At 48.7% G+C, this 21089-nt stretch overlaps 1 protein-coding gene across 5 annotated transcripts in view; it reads left to right on the forward strand.

The window, feature by feature from the left end:
* Window positions 1–21089, forward strand: part of SMARCC1 (SWI/SNF related BAF chromatin remodeling complex subunit C1) — an 845345-nt gene that overhangs the window by 170354 nt on the left and 653902 nt on the right. The gene's annotated exons all lie outside the window — the stretch shown is intronic.

Here is a 21089-nt window from a genome sequence, read left to right on the forward strand (position 1 = left end):
TCTTTTTTGAAGTGGACACTTAGGGGGTTATTACAACTTTGGAGGAGGTGTTAATCCGTCCCAAAAGTGACGGTAAAGTGACGGATATACCACCAGCTGTATTACGAGTTCCATAGGATATAATGGACTCGTAATACGGCTGGTGGTATATCCGTCACTTTACTGTCACTTTTGGGACGGATTAACACCTCCTCCAAAGTTGTAATAACCCCCTTAGTCTCTATTCAGTCAGTTCCTCATGGCACACAGTTTCGATCTCCAGCAAATGGCCTTTCAGTACATTTATAGCTAAAATAATTCAATGAGGAAGTTGACTGTTGGTACTCAATAGTTATTAAAATGTTTCATAAATCTGTATACACTTAAAGGTCTAGGAGGTTGCCTGGAGTAAAATGTGGCCAACAAGGAAGTGAAGTCCTGAAATGAAAGCCTGCAAAAAACTATTTTTATATATACACCCCCCCTTTCACCCCCATGCCCCCTTTTAAGGCCTTTTCTTAGGTTCCTACAACAATTATTGGCCAATAACTATTGTATCAGTCTTACTTACCAGTTGTATCTCTGTGGCGCTCTAGTTGGATAGTCAAGCTACTCCCTTTCGTCTGTTCACTCTAGGTAGCATGGGTGAGTAGTTAAGACTTCTTGCATGAGGTTTTAGGTGTTAGAAATTCAGATGCAGCATATCAGTGTAAGAAATTGGGTTATTAGTTGAGATGGTAAAGTACACATCGCAAATAATACCTTTGTCATTGTGAACCACTAAAGTAAATAAATCAGAGCTTGACTTCCTGGTCGCTATGGCACAGAGCAGGTAGGTTTAATTTGGGGGCAATGTGTAAAGTATGTATGCACTGCTAAAAGAGTGATAAAGTTGAAATGCAAAATAAAGTCTCAAAACGAATTAGAAAAATAGTATAATTTATTTTAAAAAAATGACACCAAAATAACTAAAATCCAAAAAGGGGAACCAGAGATTAAATTTTTTTAAGTTTTAAGTAGAAATAGCGTCAAGGAGAACTAAGTGGCAATGATAGTCAGTGGTCATGGTAGCCTGGGACCTAAGCTCAATTTGATGCCGACTGTGATGGAGTGTAGCTCAGATGCAACAGCTAAGTTCGTCTGGGTCAAAAATGTTACCTTTTGACTTTAGTCCGTTAACTCCCAGACCACCACACTAGGACACTTATGAAGTCTCCCAGATACTCCGGGTTAGGCACTTGGAGACTCGCACAGTGGCAGACAGAGTCCAGTCCAGGTCCAGTTTCCACTGATCAGATGGACATTAGAAGAAAAAGCGTCTTGTAGCTTGTTGTATCCCTGTAGTTTGAACAGCGGAGGTCGACCTTATGACCTATGATCCGGTTAGGCTGTGTGTGCAGCCTTGCCTCTCCCTGCGCCCATGCTGTCTCTGGGAGCACACTGGCCACTTCCAGGATCAAAAGGGATAATAAGACATTTCACTGACTTGTGGCAGGTGTGAAAAATCCTCTTTTGTGTGTGGGATGCTGCACTGCAGGATGCCCAGGACATGCACCAAAGAAAAGGGGCTTCGTCTTCCTTTAATTCAAGAATGGAGTATTTCAGGATGTTGATCGGGGGCAGTGTGCAATATTTGCCTTTAACTTGATTATTTTGTTTAAAGACTTGGCAAATCATTTTTTTTTCTTCCAATCCTCTTTTTCATTCATTATTGTATATCAGAGCTCCTTCAAATATGAAAGTTCAGGATCCCTATGAAGCAGGACTGGTTTTAGGGTTGTGCTGTGTGTTCAACAGTGTCAAGCAACAGTAAAAATGTTGAGATAACTGGTCATTAATGGACTTGCTGGAGAGAGATCAGAGTTTTGTCCAGTGGCAGTTTTGACTCATCCAAGGAAGCACGAGGGTTAATATGCGGGCTGCAAAGAACGTGTATCAAGCAAACGGAACTGTATTTATGTGATAGCTCTGTGAGTTACTGCTTTTGTCACAGAGCCTTTCGTTTCTTGCAATTCGTAATTTACAATCTTAATATAGCACAGTGGCCTATGAATTTTTATCAAAGCTGCTTGCAAAGGGCATGGTGTGTAAGTCACCCCTTTCTCCCACAGCCAGCATCATCTCGCTCATGCACTAGCTTCCATTCATTCCTCGGAGTTTGTCATACTTAAGGGCATCATAGAGGGTGCAGTAAAAAGAGGCATATGTTCTTGGGAAGAGTGTCGGTGTCCTGTAACAGCACCAGACCCGCAGAGGGCAGTTTAGGAAGCGCTCTATTCTTGTAATAGTGACTCTGATCCAAGGCACACGCCCAAAATAATGGTTGGAAGCCAGTAACCGGAGGTCAGAAGGTGCAAGGGTCTGGGCCACGCCGCATAAGAGGCAGAGGCTACTCGGAATGGGGGAGGTCATCAGTGACAAGGGTTCTCACCTCGAGTGCACAGGCTAGAAAATTCATTAACTGGGTTTGTGGAGGAGCTTGCTATGAGGTAGAAAAGTAATAGGACAAGGGGGCAGGGTGGAAATTGACAGATAAGGTGAAAAGGCAATGGAAATGAAGAAAAACAGAAGGTTGGAATGTAGTAGAGCTTAGGAGGAGGCATGGGCAACTATGGAGGAATGATATTGTAGGAAGTTGGCTCTGTATGTGCTATTTCAAAGTAAGGAATAGCATGCACAGAGTCCAAGGGTTCCCCTTAGAGGTAAAATAGTGGTAAAAATAGATAATACTAATGCTCTATTTTGTGGTAGTGTGGTCGAGCAGTAGGCTTATCCAAGGAGTAGTGTTAAGCATTTGTTGTACATACACATAGACAATAAATGAGGTACACACACTCGGAGACAAATCCAGCCAATAGGTTTTTATATAGAAAAATATCTTTTCTTAGTTTATTTTAAGAACCACAGGTTCGAATTCTACATGTAATATCTCATTCGAAAGGTATTGCAGGTAAGTACTTTAGGAACTTCAAATCATCAAAATTGCATGTATACTTTTCAAGTTATTCACAAATAGCTGTTTTAAAAGTGGACACTTAGTGCAATTTTCACAGTTCCTAGGGGAGGTAAGTATTTGTTAGGTTAACCAGGTGTAAGGAAATGCCTCCTTGGCATGGTTGCCCCCTGACTTTTTGCCTTTGCTGATGCTATGTTCACAATTGAAAGTGTGCTGAGGCCTGCTAACCAGGCCCCAGCACCAGTGTTCTTTCCCTAACCTGTACTTTTGTATCCACAATTGGCAGACCCTGGCATCCAGATAAGTCCCTTGTAACTGGTACTTCTAGTACCAAGGGCCCTGATGCCAAGGAAGGTCTCTAAGGGCTGCAGCATGTCTTATGCCACCCTGGAGACCTCTCACTCAGCACAGACACTCTGCTTGCCAGCTTGTGTGTGCTAGTGAGGACAAAACGAGTAAGTCGACATGGCACTCCCCTCAGGGTGCCATGCCAGCCTCTCACTGCCTATGCAGTATAGGTAAGACACCCCTCTAGCAGGCCTTACAGCCCTAAGGCAGGGTGCACTATACCATAGGTGAGGGTACCAGTGCATGAGCATGGTACCCCTACAGTGTCTAAACAAAACCTTAGACATTGTAAGTGCAGGGTAGCCATAAGAGTATATGGTCTGGGAGTCCGTCAAACACGAACTCCACAGCACCATAATGGCTACACTGAAAACTGGGAAGTTTGGTATCAAACTTCTCAGCACAATAAATGCACACTGATGCCAGTGTACATTTTATTGTAAAATACACCCCAGAGGGCACCTTAGAGGTGCCCCCTGAAACTTAACCGACTATCTGTGTAGGCTGACTAGTTTTAGCAGCCTGCCACAAACCGAGACATGTTGCTGGCCCCATGGGGAGAGTGCCTTTGTCACTCTGAGGCCAGTAACAAAGCCTGCACTGGGTGGAGATGCTAACACCTCCCCCAGGCAGGAATTGTCACACCTGGCGGTGAGCCTCAAAGGCTCACCTCCTTTGTGCCAACCCAGCAGGACACTCCAGCTAGTGGAGTTGCCCGCCCCCTCCGGCCAGGCCCCACTTTTGGCGGCAAGGCCGGAGAAAATAATGAGAAAAACAAGGAGGAGTCACTGGCCAGTCAGGACAGCCCCTAAGGTGTCCTGAGCTGAAGTGACTCTAACTTTTAGAAATCCTCCATCTTGCAGATGGAGGATTCCCCCAATAGGGTTAGGATTGTGACCCCCTCCCCTTGGGAGGAGGCACAAAGAGGGTGTACCCACCCTCAGGGCTAGTAGCCATTGGCTACTAACCCCCCAGACCTAAACACGCCCTTAAATTTAGTATTTAAGGGCTACCCTGAACCCTAGAAAATTAGATTCCTGCAACTACAAGAAGAAGGACTGCCCAGCTGAAAACCCCTGCAGCGGAAGACCAGAAGACGACAACTGCCTTGGCTCCAGAAACTCACCGGCCTGTCTCCTGCCTTCCAAAGATCCTGCTCCAGCGACGCCTTCCAAAGGGACCAGCGACCTCGACATCCTCTGAGGACTGCCCCTGCTTCGAAAAGACAAGAAACTCCCGAGGACAGCGGACCTGCTCCAAGAAAAGCTGCAACTTTGTTTCCAGCAGCTTTAAAGAACCCTGCAAGCTCCCCGCAAGAAGCGTGAGACTTGCAACACTGCACCCGGCGACCCCGACTCGGCTGGTGGCGATCCAACACCTCAGGAGGGACCCCAGGACTACTCTAAGACTGTGAGTACCAAAACCTGTCCCCCCTGAGCCCCCACAGCGCCGCCTGCAGAGGGAATCCCGAGGCTTCCCCTGACCGCGACTCTTTGAACCTAAAGTCCCGACGCCTGGGAGAGACCCTGCACCCGCAGCCCCCAGGACCTGAAGGACCGGACTTTCACTGGAGAAGTGACCCCCAGGAGTCCCTCTCCCTTGTCCAAGTGGAGGTTTCCCCGAGGAATCCCCCCCTTGCCTGCCTGCAGCGCTGAAGAGATCCCGAGATCTCTCATAGACTAACATTGCGAACCCGACGCTCGTTTCTACACTGCACCCGGCCGCCCCCGCGCTGCTGAGGGTGAAATTTCTGTGTGGGCTTGTGTCCCCCCCGGTGCCCTACAAAACCCCCCTGGTCTGCCCTCCGAAGACGCGGGTACTTACCTGCAAGCAGACCGGAACCGGGGCACCCCCTTCTCTCCATTCTAGCCTATATGTTTTGGGCACCACTTTGAACTCTGCACCTGACCGGCCCTGAGCTGCTGGTGTGGTGACTTTGGGGTTGTTCTGAACCCCCAACGGTGGGCTACCTTGGACCAAGAACTAAGCCCTGTAAGTGTCTTACTTACCTGGTTAACCTAACAAATACTTACCTCCCCTAGGAACTGTGAAAATTGCACTAAGTGTCCACTTTTAAAACAGCTATTTGTGAATAACTTGAAAAGTATACATGCAATTTTGATGATTTGAAGTTCCTAAAGTACTTACCTGCAATACCTTTCGAATGAGATATTACATGTAGAATTTGAACCTGTGGTTCTTAAAATAAACTAAGAAAAGATATTTTTCTATACTAAAACCTATTGGCCGGATTTGTCTCTGAGTGTGTGTACCTCATTTATTGTCTATGTGTATGTACAACAAATGCTTAACACTACTCCTTGGATAAGCCTACTGCTCGACCACACTACCACAAAATAGAGCATTAGTATTATCTATTTTTACCACTATTTTACCTCTAAGGGGAACCCTTGGACTCTGTGCATGCTATTCCTTACTTTGAAATAGCACATACAGAGCCAACTTCCTACACCAGGTAAGTAAGACACTTACAGGGCTTAGTTCTTGGTCCAAGGTAGCCCACCGTGGGGGGTTCAGAGCAACCCCAAAGTTACCACACCAGCAGCTCAGGGCCGGTCAGGTGCAGAGTTCAAAGTGGTGCCCAAAACACATAGGCTAGAATGGAGAGAAGGGGGTGCCCCGGTTCCGGTCTGCTTGCAGGTAAGTACCCGCGTCTTCGGAGGGCAGACCAGGGGGGTTTTGTAGGGCACCGGGGGGGACACAAGCCCACACAGAAATTTCACCCTCAGCAGCGCGGGGGCGGCCGGGTGCAGTGTAGAAACAAGCGTCGGGTTTGTAATGGAAGTCAATGGGAGATCTAGGGATCTCTTCAGCGCTGCAGGCAGGCAAGGGGGTGGTTCCTCGGGGAAACCTCCACTTGATCAAGGGAGAGGGACTCCTGGGGGTCACTCCTCCAGTGAAAGTCCGGTCCTTCAGGTCCTGGGGGCTGCGGGTGCAGGGTCTCTCCCAGGCGTCGGGACTTAGGATTCAAAGAGTCGCGGTCAGGGGAAGCCTCGGGATTCCCTCTGCAGGCGGCGTTGTGGGGGCTCAGGGGGGACAGGTTTTTGTACTCACAGTCTTAGAGTAGTCCTGGGGTCCCTCCTGAGGTGTTGGATCGCCACCAGCCGAGTCGGGGTCGCCGGGTGCAGTGTTGCAAGTCTCACGCTTCTTGCGGGGAGCTTGCAGGGTTCTTTAAAGCTGCTGGAAACAAAGTTGCAGCTTTTCTTGGAGCAGGTCCGCTGTCCTCGGGAGTTTCTTGTCTTTTCGAAGCAGGGGCAGTCCTCAGAGGATGTCGAGGTCGCTGGTCCCTTTGGAAGGCGTCGCTGGAGCAGGATCTTTGGAAGGCAGGAGACAGGCCGGTGAGTTTCTGGAGCCAAGGCAGTTGTCGTCTTCTGGTCTTCCTCTGCAGGGGTTTTCAGCTAGGCAGTCCTTCTTCTTGTAGTTGCAGGAATCTGATTTTCTAGGGTTCAGGGTAGCCCTTAAATACTAAATTTAAGGGCGTGTTTAGGTCTGGGGGGTTAGTAGCCAATGGCTACTAGCCCTGAGGGTGGGTACACCCTCTTTGTGCCTCCTCCCAAGGGGAGGGGGTCACAATCCTAACCCTATTGGGGGAATCCTCCATCTGCAAGATGGAGGATTTCTAAAAGTTAGAGTCACTTCAGCTCAGGACACCTTAGGGGCTGTCCTGACTGGCCAGTGACTCCTCCTTGTTGCTTTCTTTGTTCCCTCCAGCCTTGCCGCCAAAAGTGGGGGCCGTGGCCGGAGGGGGCGGGCAACTCCACTAAGCTGGAGTGCCCTGCTGGGCTGTGACAAAGGGGTGAGCCTTTGAGGCTCACCGCCAGGTGTCACAGCTCCTGCCTGGGGAGGTGTTAGCATCTCCACCCAGTGCAGGCTTTGTTACTGGCCTCAGAGTGACAAAGGCACTCTCCCCATGGGGCCAGCAACATGTCTCTGGTGTGGCAGGCTGCTGGAACTAGTCAGCCTACACAGACAGTCGGTTAAGTTTCAGGGGGCACCTCTAAGGTGCCCTCTGTGGTGTATTTTACAATAAAATGTACACTGGCATCAGTGTGCATTTATTGTGCTGAGAAGTTTGATACCAAACTTCCCAGTTTTCAGTGTAGCCATTATGGTGCTGTGGAGTTCGTGTTTGACAAACTCCCAGACCATATACTCTTATGGCTACCCTGCACTTACAATGTCTAAGGTTTTGTTTAGACACTGTAGGGGTACCATGCTCATGCACTGGTACCCTCACCTATGGTATAGTGCACCCTGCCTTAGGGCTGTAAGGCCTGCTAGAGGGGTGTCTTACCTATACTGCATAGGCAGTGAGAGGCTGGCATGGCACCCTGAGGGGAGTGCCATGTCGACTTACTCATTTTGTTCTCACTAGCACACACAGGCTTGTAAGCAGTGTGTCTGTGCTGAGTGAGGGGTCTCTAGGGTGGCATAAGACATGCTGCAGCCCTTAGAGACCTTCCTTGGCATCAGGGCCCTTGGTACTAGAAGTACCAGTTACAAGGGACTTATCTGAATGCCAGGGTGTGCCAATTGTGGATACAATGGTACATTTTAGGTGAAGGAACACTGGTGCTGGGGCCTGGTTAGCAGGGTCCCAGCACTCTTCTCAGTCAAGTCAGCATCAGTATCAGGCAAAAAGTGGGGGGTAACTGCAACAGGGAGCCATTTCTTTACAGATATTGAGTAAGGAAATAAAGGAGACACACAGAAGGGTACAGTGAGAATGGGATATGAAGTAGATAGAATAAAGACAGGAAAGTCCCAGCATTGGAAAATAGACAAACAATTTAGGAAGGACCGAATGCTGATAAAGATGGGAAAGTAAAGAAAAGATAAGAACGGGGACTGTGAAGAAAGAAGAGGTGCAGGATACGAAAGCAAAATCATAGGAAGAACAGAAATAATGAAAAGATGGAGAGGAAAGAAGATTTGGAGAAGATGACAAGGGTAAGAAGGATTTGAATGTAGAGGGAAAAGGGGGAATGTATGGTGAGGATGCCATGGGACGGAGATAGTAAAAAAGGAAGATGTGAATAAGCAAAAAGTGCTGAGAAAAAGAAAGAAAGGGGTGTGAAACATAGAAAGGAGAAAAAGAAAAATAGAAGGATGGAAGATAATCACAAACAAAAGGTGATAGAGGGGAGGCAAAAGATTGAAGGGGACAATTGGAAGACTATCAGGGCAACACCCGTGCACTAGTTCAATAGGTTAATCTTCTAGGTAACAACATTTGTTACTACAGTAGTTAAGTGGTGTAGGAAGCTGGCCTGGTGTGTGGTGGGTACCTAAAGTACTTCACCTTATACCAGGTCCAGGTATCCCCTATTAGTGTAGTGTAGGCAGTGTCTAGAAGCCAGGCTCTCTAGAGATAGCTGCGAATGAGCAGCCAAGGCTTATCTGGGAGACATGCAAAGCTCCTGCAATACTACTGTACTCACAAGGTACTTTATTTTAGTGACACAATTACCAAAAAGTATAGAGAGGCAACCCTCCAATAGGAGGTAAGTAACACACTAGCTATGTACATTAATAATCAGAAATAGGCATAGATAGCAATAGAAAACAGTGCAAATAGCAATAGACAATAGTGAACCTGGGGTAAGCCCAAACATGTACTAAGAAATATGGAATGCGGATGCAGGACCCCCACCTAGGTCAGTGGAATGTGTAGAGAGGGTCTGGCGGAACTAGGAAACCCCAAAGTTAAGTACCACTGTGCCCTCCAGCGACAAGGAAGAAGGATTTACGTTACTGGATTTTCCCCAAACCACCCAAAAGGACGAAAAAGAGGAAAATGCAACACCCAGACAAGACTAAAAGAAACCAGTGGTGGATTCCTGAAGAGGAATACCTGTGGAAGAAGGGGACCAAGTCCAGAAGTCACAGAAGTGTCCAGTAAGGGGCTAGAGCCACTACCCACCCTTCTGTGGCCGTAGGAGTTGGTCGACGGTAGGACGAAGACGGTCAGCAGTGCAGCCCTGAAGGTGGAGAAGAGTTACTGGAGGATGCGGTTGACATCCCCCGCCGGATGGAAGATAGCAGTCAGTTAGTGGCATGAAGAAGCACCAACAAGCCTTTGCAAAGGCAGAGGTCGCAGTGAAGCAGAAGTGGAGCTGCAAGAGACCAGAATGGTCCAGGAGGACTCAACCCACGGGAGCTGACCTAGGGGGACCCTGAGCAAGGCAGAGAGTCCACAGAAGAAAAGGCAGCCCCCACAGGAGACCCATTGGAAATAGGAACCAAGAGTCGTAGAGGAGCCCATGCAGCACAACTGGAGAAGGGTCCCACGCCGCAGAAGAACCACAATGTTGCAAGCAGAGTCTTAGTCATGGAAGCAGATTGTCTGTTCCTGGAGGGTCCAGTCACAGTTCCAGTGGCTAGACGTCGAAGTAGAGGTTGCAGAGGAGCCCTGCTGCAATCGTGCAACCCGAATCTTAGGACCCACCCAAGAGGGAGACCCTAAATCTTCCTGAAAGGGAGATTTGTCACTTAGCCAGGTGACCACCTACCAGGAGGAGGCTGTGATGTCACCTGCCCGACCTTGCCACTCAGATGCTCCCAGAGGCCCCTGCTCACCTTGGATTCAAGATGGCAGAACCCAGTGACCCTCTGGAGGAGCTTTGGACACCACTCCTGGGGTTGTGATGGACAGGGGAGAGGTTACTCCCCTTTCCATTGTCCAGTTTTACGCTGGAGCATGGACTGTAGGCCCCTGAACTAGTGTAGACTGGTTTATGCACAGAGGGCATCAAATGTGCCCTTCAAAGAATACAAGTGGCATGGGGAGGCTGCCCCTTTCAAGCCATGTAACAGCTAGGGGTTACCCCCCTCTCCCAAAGGAAATACTTTGTTCTGCCTTCCTGTGCTTGAGCTGTTCAAGCAGCAGGAGGGCAGAAACCTGTCTGAAAGGTGGCAGCAGCGTGGGCTGCCTGCAAAACCCCAGAAAGCCAGGCGGAGCAGTCCTGGGGGTCCTATAAGGAGCCCCCGGAGTGCATGGAATCATACTTCCAATATTGGCAACTGGACTGTGATTCCGACATGTTTGATACCAAACATTCCCAGGTTTGGAGCTACCATTATGTAACTGGACATAGGTAGTGACCTATGTCCAGTACACACATAAAATGGCGTCCCTGCACTCATAAAGTCCAGGAAAATGGAACTGGAGTTCGTGGGAGCAGCTATTCTAGTGCAGGGGTGCCGCACACACAGGTACTTGCACCCTGCCCTCTGGGCTAGGCAGGCCTACCATACGGGTGACTTACAGTGACCTGGTGCAGTGATCTGTAGAGAAAAGGGTGCGGGCACCCTTTCACTCAGGCTGCATTGGCAGGCCTGGAGATACACCTTACATATGCTCCCCATGGGTGGCATAATACATGCTGCAGCCCATGGGAATCCACTTGTATCCCTATGCCCTTGGTACCTTATACTAGGGACTTACATGGGGGCACCAGTATCCCAAATGTGGGGGTGTATGTGGTTCGAGTAACCAAGTTTGAAGGGAGAGAGCATAATCACTGGGGTCCTGGTTAGCAGCATCCCAGTGAACACAGTCAAACATACTTACAACAGGCAGAAAATGGGGGTAACCATGCCCAGAAAGAGGGAACTTTCATGCAAGTGGTTTTCCACATAATTGCTGCCTAAGAGCTTTCATCAGGTGGGGGGTCGGGGGAGGGTGTTTTGTAGTTGTGTTCTTCGAATGTAACAGCTTGAATAAAACAGACTTTTAAAAAAAGGAGCTAGGTAGACAAAGATGACAACCAAGGACATCCTAGATAAGAACGAGAAGAGTAGAAGAGAAGCATAGTCAAGATATTGATTTGATGGAGAAAGGGTAGAATGAGAGAGAGGACAAGGAGATTAGAGCGTATTGGGAAGAGAGAATGGTAGGATGTAGACTGAAGAGAGGAGGCAGGATGAGGGAGAGGAAGAGTAGAGTGGAAAGGGAGAAAGAAAAGAGGGGAAGATAAGGAGCGCAAGGAGACATGACAAACTTTAGAAAAAGAGAGGAATGAGGTACTGATGAGCAAGAGAAGTGGATATAGATAAGAAAAGGTGTGAGGAGGGATAAGAGATTCATGCCAACAGTGAAGAAGACAGCAGTGGTACATGGAATGATTAGGGTCACAAGATTCAGTGTCACTAGTGCTCAGAGGTGCAAGGAGCTCACTGCAACCCTGTAATGGGTCTCTTTTAATACAAAGCCGAAGGTGAGGTCAGTGTTTTTCTGCTTTAAATTAAGGCTGATTGTACCTTTGCTGTGCCACTGAATTTGGTAGCGTGCACTTGCCATATACTTGCATGTTAAGTTATTTGTCTTCAGTGTACACTGCCTTGACTATAGTGCATGAAGCACCTTTTATTGCCTGTTCTCAAACAGCAGGTCCATTCCTCTTATCTTCCACTGGTCCAGGAGTGTTAATAAGTAGGTTCCTGGAAATGCCACATTTGTACCTGGCAAAAATGGAAGAATGACCCTGGGGATGCCCTAACCAATAAAGATTCTCTGGGTTAACCCTGCCCACCTGTCCCTCTTCAAGATGGACAAAGTCTTCGGCTCGGTAAATGTGAACTCTGAGGGCTTGGGAGGTGTGTGGGGAGAGTACCATGATAACCCTAGTGTCCTCCTACATCTACCTCTAAAATCCAGTATTAGGTAGTCCCTGTACCCGCAGCAAACTGAGACAGAAGTCCGGGAGATTAAAGTTGAGTTTTCAGCAACCAGAGAGTGGATATGCCCTAATAGTTTTCTACTCTGTTTCCCTGCTTTAAAGTCCTCCCTCAATGTTGCATAAAAACCCCAATAGACCTGCCAAGCGGGTCTTGACACTCCATCTGGATTTGACACTGTGATGTCAAAAATAGGCCCACTATAATGTGGGGATAAAAAGTTGCTTACGGACCTTACCAGCATCTGACTATTTGCAATTTAGGTGTATAGATACAGTGCTTGAAATTTATAAGCTATGTAATATAGGTATTCTAGGCGGGACATATAGTCTGAATGGTTGCCATTAGATGCTATATTTCTTGCTGAAGGATTTGGTCTATGTGTTATCTATTCCATAGCCAGTGTTATCTGTAACTTGTGAAACCAAAGTGAGTTAGCTGAGTGACCTCCTTATTTACCCTCCAAATAAAAGGTCAGTTAGCTGTCTAGGAGTTCTCATCATGTGATAGATGTATCAGTGTGCTGCCCAGTAATATTCCATTGGACTGGAGCATGCCAATTCACCCCTATCTTTGGGAAGCATGAGGAATTTATTGGATATACAGGGTTTCTGGCCAACTCAAATTAAGGTGCGTAGTTTAGATTGCAGCATTGTTATATCTAGTGAGGCTATGGGGATAGGGAGCGATAAGCAGTGCTGTCTCCTGACATCGTCAAGTATTTTTCTGCAATAGTCTGCTCAATTAGCTTTCATCCACCCATCAAGATTACTCATGAGAGTAGTCCCCAGTATTTGATGGATTGGAATGGGACTAATGTTTGAATGTGCTGACTAAAAGGTCTTGTTAGGTGAAGGATGTGTGTGTGTGTATTTTTTTTTCTTCTTTCCCCTTATTGATTTGAATTCTGGTGCTAATTCAAAACTGTCAACTACTTGTATCAAGGGTGGTGTGGATGTGGAGGGATCAGTTATGTGAGAAGGACATCATTAGTTGACTTTTTGTATGCAGTCTCTTAATGGGATGCCTGAAATCCCTTGAGTGACCTATTACCATATTAAAGGGCTCCACCAGTAGGGGAAAGAGTAGTGAAGTTAGAGGTCATTCTTGTCCGGTGCCTCTGCCTAGTTTTATGGGATCAGTGCATTGACTTATGATCCGTAAAAATGATGTTGAAATTGTATATGCCACCATAATCCTGTCTGTCATAGCAGGACCTAAGCGAAGCTTGTCAAACACTGTCCTGAGAAACACCCAGCTCACTCTGTCAAATGCTTTCCCAGCTTCTAATGCTGATAGGAGGGAGGGGTTATTCACTCCGGACGTTTTCGGGCAGTTTGGCGAGGCACCGGATGCTAAATGCTCTCTGGCAAATGTGGATAAAACCAACCTGGTAGGGGTCAGTTACACTAGGGAGTAGATGGTCAAGTTGCATCCCTGAAATTTTCGCATTGACTTTTGTGATTGTGTTTAGGAGAGCAGTCGAATGATAGGTTGCAATATTGGCCACGGATCTTTCGCCTTTTTGATAATAAGATTTATATATATATGTTCGATGGCATGTGTAGCTGCAGATACACGTGCTATGCATTACTTCCGCCATCTAGTGTTGGGCTCGGAGTGTTAGAAGTTGTTTTTCTTTGAAGAAGTCTTTTCGGAGTCACGGGATCGAGTGACTCCTCCTCTTGGTCATACTGCACATGGGCATTGATTCCATTGTTAGATTGTTTTCTTTCCGCTGTCTGGTTCGGGCGTGTTTCCTCTCGCTCCGAGATTTCGATTCGGAAACCTTCGATAACTTCTTTGACTGTCACCCATAGTCGAACCAATAGTACAGTCGAAAACTACATTTTGCCCTTCTGGGCTCGTGTGCCCGACTCGGGCCTGTTCAGGCCTACCACGTCAAAGCCTGATGGATCGGACTCCCATTTTGATTTTGTCCCTGATGCCACGCAAAATTTCCATACACAGACCAACACCTTGTATGTAATCTGTGTCCTTCCCCCGATCACAGAGAAGAGGATTGCGAGGCCTGTCAATCGTTTGGATCCAAAAAGAATCTGTGTGACTGGAGAGCCAGGAGACTGGAAATGGTGTTGAAGAGTACCGAACATATCGACACCATGAAGGAAAAACAGACACAGGCGGCAGTTTCCATCAGAGACACCGCCTCCGAAGAAGACTCGGAGGAAGATAGACTCATCACTGCTGGTCAGCACGTGACGACGACTGCCCCTACGCCCACTGATAAAAAGTCCTCAAAGGCCTTGGGTGCACCACTGCCAGAGAGCCAAAGTTCGACCTGAAAGAAGATTCTCGTCGACCGTCCTTCGGGTTAGGCGCTGAAAAAGGCCACACCTCCGTTGATACTGGAGTCGAGCAAGTCCACCAAAAGCTTAGCTTCCGAACTGAGTCGGCATCCCCACTCTTCGAAGTCGAACCCACGGCATCCAGCTTCGGAGCCGAAACAACTGGCTGTATTTTTGGGCCCGACTGAGAAAGTCTTCTTTTCTGATGGATACAACTACCTGTGGATTCCTCACCTCATGAATACTCCCATGGCGCCAGCATTCTACGGAAATCTTCTTACTAGTCTCTGCACGTCGACGAGGACGTCACTGTCTCGCACGCGACGCCGTCTGACGTCATACAGGCAATAAGAGGTCCTCGACGACGTGCGGACGTCAGTTCCCTTTTTTCCGTGCATTCGAAACGGTTATCTTCGAGGGAGCAACTGTTACTCTTGCGGTTACAGTGTATATCTTGCTGTGTACTCTTTCTCTGTGGAAATAATGTCGCAGAGAAAGTCTGGATTTAAGCCTTGTCGTGAGTGTGGAGGCAAGATGTCGGTGACGGATCCTCATTCCGATTGCCTTTGGTGTTTGAGCTCCGACCACGACGTCTCGACTTGTGATTCGTGTCAGCACATGAATCCGAAGGCCATTAAAGAACGCGAGGCGAAGCTGTTTATGGCCAAGTCAAAGGAGAAGCATCACAAGAAAAAGTCTTCTCCAAGACATCGGCGTCATCGAGACTCCCGGCGCCGTAGAGAATCTCGGCGTCATTCAAGGGAGGCTCGTTCCAGGTCTCCGGATCGGCGCCGGAGGACATGGGAGGTCAGCCCCACGGTGACGCCGCATCCTTCGACGCCGTTGCTCTCTCCGACGTCTCCAACTTCGCCTGGACAGGCGTCGGTGATTGAGGTATTGGAGCCTCAGGTGTTTTCTCCGGCGCAGACGCCGAGGCCGGCGTCGGGGTCGCCTCCGAGTCAGGCACCCCTGTATCCGGCTTTTCCCACCCCTGGAGCCGATAGTTCCGCATTCTTGAATGCGATGTATGCCATCTTCCAACAGATGGCTCCAGGGGGTGCTCCGGCTGGGCCTTTGGCCTTTTCTTTGGGTGATCCTGCGCCTCTTCGGCCGGCACCCTTTATGCCCTTTCTCCCGTTTGGGAACGTGGGCTCGGCGCCAGTGTCGGCGCCGGTGGCCGCTCCGATGGCTTCGGAGGGATTGGCCCCAGGGATTTCCATCCCGTCGACGTCGAGATTTCGGCCTGTGACTCCGGTGGGTCCATCCGTTTCATCTGCTCTTCAGTCGGCGCCGAAGTTACCTGTGGCGCCGGATGCGGCGTCGGTGGCTTCGGAAGATCGGCGCCGATCTCCGACTTCGGCGGAGGTGTTGTCGACTCCGCGGATTGAGCAACGACTGCATTCAAGGAGGCGTGCTCTCCGGGTACTAGAGGAGCAGGAGTACCAACGAGCCCTAGAGGAAGGAGAGCTAGAGGACTCGGGTGATGGGCTGCGTGGACTGGAGTCGGCCAGTGGGCTGGACACTTCCCCTGAGTGGGACCTTTCGTCCCCGGGGGAATATACCGAGGAAGCTGCTTCCTTTCATACAGTGGTACGGAAGGCAGCTAGTTTTTTGGACCTGCCTTTGCCGGTGGTGGAGGCGAAACAAAACCTTTTGACAGAGGTGTTGCATCCGGCCTCAGCCGCGGCGGAGCCTCTATTACCTTTTAATGACGCTCTGCTGGATCCGGTTTTAGAGGTGTGGAAGAAGCCGGCATCTTCCCCAGCAGTTCACAGAGCCGTGGCCAGGAGGTATCGGACGGCTCCAACTGATCCTGGTTTCCTATCTAGGCACCCTACGCCGGAGAGCTTGGTTGTGCAGGCCTCCTGTTCGTCCAAATCAGCGCCTGGTTCTTTCCCGACGGTGCCTGGGGACAGAGACTCAAAAAAGCTAGAGGCGCAGTCGAAGAAGATTTTTTCGTCCTGCAGTCTGGCGTTAAAAGCCACTAATGCGACCTGTATCCTGGGGAGGTATATTCATGCTCTGATGGATGACATCTCCTCTTCGTTTACAGAGCTTCCCCAGGGTCTTTTGGATCTTGTCTCTGATGCCCAGGCGGCTGCGACCCAAATTATCCAGACGGGACTGGATACCACCGACTCGGTAGCCAGAGCAATGGGCACAACTGTGGTGGAAAGGAGACAGGCCTGGCTACGTAACTCGGGCTTTTCGGCAGATGTACAGTCCACATTGTTGGATCTCCCGTTTGATGGGGACAAACTGTTTGGGGCTAAGGCTGATTCGGCCTTGGAACGTTTTAAGGAGAGCAGGGCCACGGCTAAGTCGTTGGGACTCCAAGCTCCTTCTTCCACGGCCTCTTCCAGATTATTCAGGAGGTTTCGTGGATTTGGGCGTGGCTCTTCCTCCTCTTCCTTTCGGGGAAGATATCAGCAACCTGCCTCTTCCCACCCCTATAGATCTTTTAGGGGGAGGGGTAGGGTCCGCACCAGGGGAGCCTCTCAGCAGCACTCTGCCTCTTCCTCATCCTCTGGCGGGGTGCAGCAGGGGAAGCAGCCTTAGGCTTCCACCATTTCCCACTCACTCCTCTCCTGTAGGGGGAAGATTACAGCATTTTCTCACCAAATGGGAGACTGTTACGTCGGACACTTGGGTTCTCAGTGTTGTGGGAAAAGGCTACACCCTTCCCTTTCGGGAGTTTCCGCCCCTCATCCCGCCCCGCCCTTCGTATTGTTCACAAGAACACCTCCTGTTGCTAGAACAGGAGGTAGAAGTCCTCCTTTTAAAGGGCGCGGTGGAGTTGGTCCCGGAGCAGGAAAGGGGTCAAGGAGTTTACTCAAGGTATTTCCTGATTCCCAAGAAGGATGGTCGTTTGAGACCAATTCTGGACCTGAGGATCTTGAATTGGTTCCTCAAGCAGGAAAAGTTCAAGATGCTGACCCTAGCACAGGTGCTTTTGGCGTTGAACATGGAAGACTGGATGGTGTCTGTCGACTTGCAGGATGCTTACTTTCATATCCCGATACTCAAGTCACACAGGAAGTATCTCCGGTTTGTGGTGGGATCGCAACACTACCAGTTTGCGGTCCTTCCGTTTGGTCTTACTTCAGCACCTCGAGTCTTCACGAAGGTGATGTCGGTGGTTGCGGCAGAACTCAGAAGGAAGGGGATAGCAGTATTCCCTTACTTGGACGATTGGTTGATCAAAGCCAAGTCCCCGGAGCTTGTGTTGCGTCATCTGCAGTCAACAACCCAGTTGTTGTTCGACCTGGGCTTTTTGGTGAACGAGCCCAAATCTCACCTGGAGCCCTCTCAGCGCCTCCTGTTCATAGGGGCAGTACTGGATACGACATTGGGTCGGGCCTTTCCTCCGCCTCAGCGGATTCAAGATATTCAGGATTTGGTTCCAATGTTTCGAAACGGAGAGGTAGTTCCAGTCCTCAAGGTCCTTCGTCTGCTCGGTCTTTTTGCCTCCTGCATTCTGTTGGTCACGCATGCTCGCTGGCACATGAGGGCTCTTCAGTGGTGCCTCCGAAGGCAGTGGTCTCAACACAGAGGGGATCTAGAGGGTACTGTCAAGATCTCCAGAGATGCTGCTGTGGATTTGAAGTGGTGGATTGCAAGCAACAATCTTTCACAAGGAAAACCGTTCCAGCAGTCGCCACCAGTGGCCACAGTCATAACGGATGCTTCCACTCTAGGGTGGGGAGCTCATCTGGGGGATCTGGAGATCAAAGGTCTTTGGTCTCCAGAGGAACAGATTTTTCACATCAATCTGTTAGAGTTACGGGCTGTACGTCTGGCTCTCAAGGCCTTCCTCCCTTCCCTTCGTGGTCAGTCGGTACAGGTCCTAACGGACAATACTACCACGATGTGGTACATAAACAAGCAGGGAGGAGTGGGGTCGTACCTTCTCTGCAGAGAAGCTCTTCGACTATGGTCCTGGGCAAAGGACCATCGGATTTGCTTGATAGCAAACCATCTGGCCGGAGTCTTGAACGTGCGTGCGGACAGTCTCAGTCGCCACTTCTCGGCAGACCACGAGTGGCGTCTCCATCCAGATCAAGTCCGTTTAATCTTCCAGAAGTGGGGGTTTCCTCGGGTAGATCTGTTCGCCACTCGAGAGAACGCGCATTGTCCATTGTTCTGCAGCCTTCAGTATCCGATGCAGGAAGCATTGGGGGACGCGTTTCAAATGACCTGGTGCGGCCAGTTGCTTTACGCGTTTCCTCCCATACCCTTGATTCCTCGAGTATTGAGGAAGATTCGCCAAGACCGGGCTCTAGTAATCGTAATAGCTCCGGATTGGCCAAGGAGGGTGTGGTACTCCGACCTTCTCCAACTCTCAACGTGCCCGCCGCTCCGTCTCCCTTTCAGGGCAGACCTCCTCTCGCAGTCGCAGGGGCAGGTTCTACACCCCAACCTCCAGAGTCTGCACCTACATGCCTGGAGATTGAACGGGGCAACCTGAGTTCCTTCTCTCTCCCGCCTGAGGTAGTGGATGTTATATTAGCGGCCAGGCGACACTCCACTAAATCTATCTACGCTAATAGGTGGTCTAAATTTGTTGCGTGGTGTGGAGAGAGGCAGATTGATCCTTTACAAGCTCATCTATCGGACGTTTTGTCTTTTGCTCTATCTCTGGCGCAGAAAGGTTGTGCAGTGGCTACCATTAAAGGTTATTTATCGGCCTTGTCAGCCTTCATATGTCTTCCAGACCAACCATCTTTATTTAAATCCCCTATTGTTATCAGATTCTTGAAAGGTCTTCTAAATCAATATCCTCCAAAGCCATTCGTTATGCCGCAATGGGATTTGTCCTTAGTCCTGACTTTCCTTATGGGGTCCCCTTTTGAACCTATGCATTCTTGCCCCTTAAGGTATTTGTTTTTAAAAACAGTCTTCCTGATAGCTATAACATCAGCAAGGAGAGTGAGTGAGTTGCAGGCCTTATCAGTAAAACCCCCTTATACAACTTTTTATGGGGATAAGGTGGTGTTGAGGACCAAGGCTGCTTTCCTCCCGAAGGTTGTTTCACCCTTCCATTTGGCTCAGGCAATTACTTTGTCCACGTTCTATCCTCCGCCTCATCCTTCCAAAGAGGAAGAAAGACTGCACCGTCTGGATCCAAAGAGAGCGTTGAGCTTCTTTATCAATAGAACAACTTATTTCAGGCTGGAGGATCAGCTGTTTATTGGATACGTGGGCAAGAGGAGAGGAAAGGCAGTCCACAAGAGAACACTATCCAGGTGGGTTGTTCTTTGCATTAAAATATGTTACTCTTTGGCAAAGAAGGATCCTCCTGAGGGCATTAGAGCTCATTCCACCAGAGCTAAGTCGGCCACTTCGGCCTTAGCCAGAGGTGTTCCTGTGGTCGACATCTGCAAGGCCGCAACTTGGTCGTCCCTTCACACTTTTGTGAAACATTACTGTTTAGATTCTGAGGTTAGAAGGGACGGCCATTTTGCACGGTCAGTGCTGCAGGATTTCTTGGTTTGACCATTTAGGCACCCACCGCCGGGCGTGGTACTGCTTTGGGACTCTATTCATGAGGTGAGGAATCCACAGGTAGTTGTATCCATCAGAAGAACGAGTTACTTACCTTCGGTAACGACTTTTCTGGTGGATACATTAGCTACCTGTGGATTCCTCACGGTCCCACCCGCCTCCCCGTTGCCTTTATGGTCTTGCCAAGTAATCCTTGAGTGCGCTCCTCTTGATCTTTGAGGGTGCAATAGATGTATATATATAATATATTTATATATATATATGGGTATATGTGTATATATCTTTATGTATATACTTGGTGTGTGTATATATTTTTAAAAGAAAGAGTTTTTTATATATATATATATATATATATATATATATATGTACATAAAAAAGATTTACAGTTATTCATACAATGTGGTGTATTTTTACAATATAATGGATGTTGCTTTGTTCTTTCATTGCATTGCCTGGTTGTTCTCATGCACGTAAAAAATGATTGGTACTGACGTCCGCACGTCGTCGAGGACCTCTTATTGCCTGTATGACGTCAGACGGCGTCGCGTGCGAGACAGTGACGTCCTCGTCGACGTGCAGAGACTAGTAAGAAGATTTCCGTAGAATGCTGGCGCCATGGGAGTATTCATGAGGTGAGGAATCCACAGGTAGCTAATGTATCCACCAGAAAAGTCGTTACCGAAGGTAAGTAACTCGTTCATTTGGAAGAAGGACTTTCGAGCCATCTTAGGCAGAGCTCAAAATCACTAGACGACCAGTCATATAGACCATCTGATTATGTTTCTCATGACACAGAGATTCAACCAATCCTTGAAATCATGGATGAGAGACAATCAAGGATTCATATCCATAAACCGACTGGCAGAATAATTACTGCACCTCCTCTACAGACTAAGAGAAAGCTGGCTTTACAAGAACATTTAGCTACTGCTTTACAAGTTTTACAAGTAATACTTCAAATGAAAGGTATTTCACTCAGGTATTCTAGGAACTTTGAATAATCACAATAGCATGTACAGTTTTGGCAAAAATGGCAATAAGCTATTTTAAAAGTGGACACTGCAAAAATCAACAGTTCCTGGGGTAGGTAAGTAATTGTTAAGTTCACAGGTAAGTAAAACACTTACAGGGTTCAAAGTTGGGTCCAAGGTAGCCTACCGTTGGGGGTTCAAGGCAACCCCAAAGTTACCACACCAGCAGCTCAGGGCCGGTCAGGTGCAGGGGTCAAAGAGGTGCCCAAAACACATAGACTTCAATGGAAACTGCGGTGCCCCGGTTCCAGTCTGCGAGTA

Source organism: Pleurodeles waltl, chromosome 10, assembly GCF_031143425.1.
Source record: "Pleurodeles waltl isolate 20211129_DDA chromosome 10, aPleWal1.hap1.20221129, whole genome shotgun sequence".
NCBI classification, from domain to species: Eukaryota; Metazoa; Chordata; class Amphibia; order Caudata; family Salamandridae; genus Pleurodeles; species Pleurodeles waltl.